We start from the raw sequence: 3,037 nt of genomic DNA, 5'->3' as shown, positions 1-3,037 counted from the left end.
AGGTGTACAGTGCTGGATGTCGTCTCTTTACTACATTGGTAATCTATTTATATAATAAGAGTTGATATACTTAATTTATTTTAATATGGAGATAGATATATAAGTTAGGTTAGGCTAGACAGAGAGAGGTAGAGAAACAGACAGATGTAGAGACAGAAACAGTGACACACAAAGGTACAGCTCGTCTTTTCTCTATGTATATAAAACATTACACAAACAGATAAGGAAAGTTCGTAATTCGTCTTAATCGGTAGAAATCCACCGTGTTGTTGGTCTTCTCGTATCTATTCAGGCATTTACTACATCCGTTCTCGATAACTGAGTCTGAGGTTTTGGTTATCTGACATGTGTGTGGGGTGTATGTGTAATAATAATTAACGGTTTATTGAAAAAGTTCTGCAGCCCGAAGGCTGAAAATATACATTGGGCATAAATGACTTATTACATGCATTGGTGGTTTAACAAAAGCCTTCATTAGAGAAAGGTAAAGGAACATACAGTGAACATACAGATTAATGTAGGTGTTGAACAGCAAACTCGTAGTGTAGTAACTCCCTCCCAGATGGTGTTAGGAGGGACCTAACGTGGTGTAGTAGTTCCCTCAGATGGTGTTATGGGGGCCTCGTGGTGTAATTCCCTCACAGATGGTGTTATGAGGGGCCTCACGTGGTGTAGTAATTCCTCACAGATGGTGTTATGAGGGACTTGACGTGGTGTAGTAATTCCCTCACATATGGTGTTGAGGGACCTGACGTGGGTAGTAATTCCCTCAGAAGGTGGTATGAGGACTTGACGTGGTGTAGTAATTCCCTCACATATGGTGTTATGAGGGACCTGACGTGGTGTAGTAATTCCCTCACAGATGGTGTTATGAGGGACTTGACGTGGTATTAATTCCTCACATATGGTGTTATAGGGGACCTGACGTGGTGTAGTAATTCCCTCACAGATGGTGTTATATGGTGAGGTGTGGTCCCAGGCCTTCCTATCGTAGATGGATTAACACATCGCTGGTTGTTGTTGGGTCTCACGGGCCGTTATCAGTGGGTACCTGGGACCTCACTGTGTGAGGGTCAACTTGGGTACGATTGTTACTGTTGAGAGTTGTTCTCACTGACTTAAGCACTGTTCACCACTGTTCACCTGTTTAACACTGGTTCCGTTCCTTTCCTAAATTGTAACTTCTGGCGAGAACTTGTTGATATTCCGGTGGGAGGGTTCAGGGGGAGGTGGTATGGGCCAACTAACAGTTGACCTGGCTGCTCCCAGAGGGCGCCAGGTATGTCTTGACCCTTCGGTGGTGAAGGATGTGTGTGTGTGTGGGGGGGGTGTGTATGTGTGTGTGTGGGGGTGTATATGTGTGTGTGTGTGTGTGTGTGTGTGTGTGTGTGGGATGTATGTGTATGTGTGTGTGTGTGTGGGATGTATGTATATGTGTGTGTGTGTGGGGGGGTGTATGTGTGTGTGGGGGTGTATATGTGTGTGTGTGTGTGTGGGATGTATGTGTATATGTGTGTGTGTGTGTGTGGGGTGTATGTGTGTGTGGGGGGGTGTATATGTGTGTGTGTGTGGGATGTATGTGTATATGTGTGTGTGTGTGTGTGGTAGAGTAAAAACCCCAACAACTTTACCTTCAGCTAGTGTACAGTACATAACTTGACACAGTGAGTGGTATGGACTGAGTGTGTTGCCTTCCTCCTTCCTCACCATTACTTCCTTCCATCTTCTTATTTAATGTCTTCCTCTTTTTTCCTCCTCTATCTCATCTTTCTCTTACCTTCATTCTTCCTTCAGTCTGTTGTTCTCTCTCTCTGTTTCTTGTCGTTATTTTTCTTCCTCTCTTTACTTGTCCTCTTTTTTCTTTATAATTGTTACTCCCTTCTCTTCCTCTTTCTTCTTCTTCTTCTTCTTCCTAAGTGTTTTATTTCTTCGGCGTCTCCCTCCCTCCACCCTTTATTCCCTTAAAGGGTATTCTAAGAGGTATTCAAAAGCCCCTTCCCCTTTGCCCCCTGGGAGGTGTTGAAACTCCTCCTCCTCGGCTTGTTTACCCTCACCCCCTGGGAGGTGTAAAGACTCCCCCCCCTTTGCTTCTTGCCCCTCGCCCCCTAGGAGGTGCTGAGATTCCCCTCACCCCTAGGAAGTGTTGATAAGCTTCCTCCCCTCCTCCGACCTCTTTCCCTCAAACCCCTGGGAGCTGAATCCTCCTTCCCCCTTCGGCCTTTCTCCCCTCACCCCTGGGAGGCGTGAGACAGACTGGCCTGAGGTGTGAGCGACAAGCGGCCCCCTGAGCGTCCTGTGATTATGGGTAATTTGAGTCACTTGATGAACGAGGAAGTCTTAAGTGTGGCTGTGAGGCTCCTTCCCTCCTACCTCCTTCACTCCTTCATTTCCTCCCTACCTCCTTCCCTCCCTCATTTCCTTCTTTCCTTTATCCTCCCAGCATCCCTTCTTCCCCTCATCTCTCTTTTTTTTTCCTCTCTCTTCTCTCTCTATGGTAATGGGAGGGTGACGATGAAAGTACCAAGAAGGGGAGTTGAAATTATGATGAATTAGATGCGAAGGGAAATGAATAACGGTAGGGAACGGATATTGGGTGTGAGGAGAGAGAGAGGAGAGAGACCTCACTCCTAGAAGACTGCGAATTTCCTTGGTAAATTTCACTAAAGAGCAAGAACGAGAATGGATTTGTACCTTCCTCCACCCAGTCTATACTCCTCCCCTCCTCCTCCACCCACTTTACTCCTCCTCGCTCCACTCTGCCCTTCCTCCTCCACCCACTCTTCCTCCTTCGCTTACTCTCTCCTCACCACACCACACCACCAACCACATCAACTAACCTGCCAACCACACCACACCACCAACCACACCAAGACACCACATCCACCAACCACATCAACTAACCACTGCCAACCACACCACACCACAACCACAAACAACCACACCCACCAACCACATCAACTTCCCACTGCCAACCACACCTCACCACCAACCACATAGCAACCACATCCCACCACCACACGTATGGCTGCTTCACCAA

The sequence above is a fragment of the Homarus americanus genome, unplaced genomic scaffold, assembly GCF_018991925.1.
Source record: "Homarus americanus isolate GMGI-L3 unplaced genomic scaffold, GMGI_Hamer_2.0 scaffold14799, whole genome shotgun sequence".
In the NCBI taxonomy this organism is placed as follows: Eukaryota; Metazoa; Arthropoda; class Malacostraca; order Decapoda; family Nephropidae; genus Homarus; species Homarus americanus.
Note: the sequence above shows the minus strand (reverse complement) of the source record.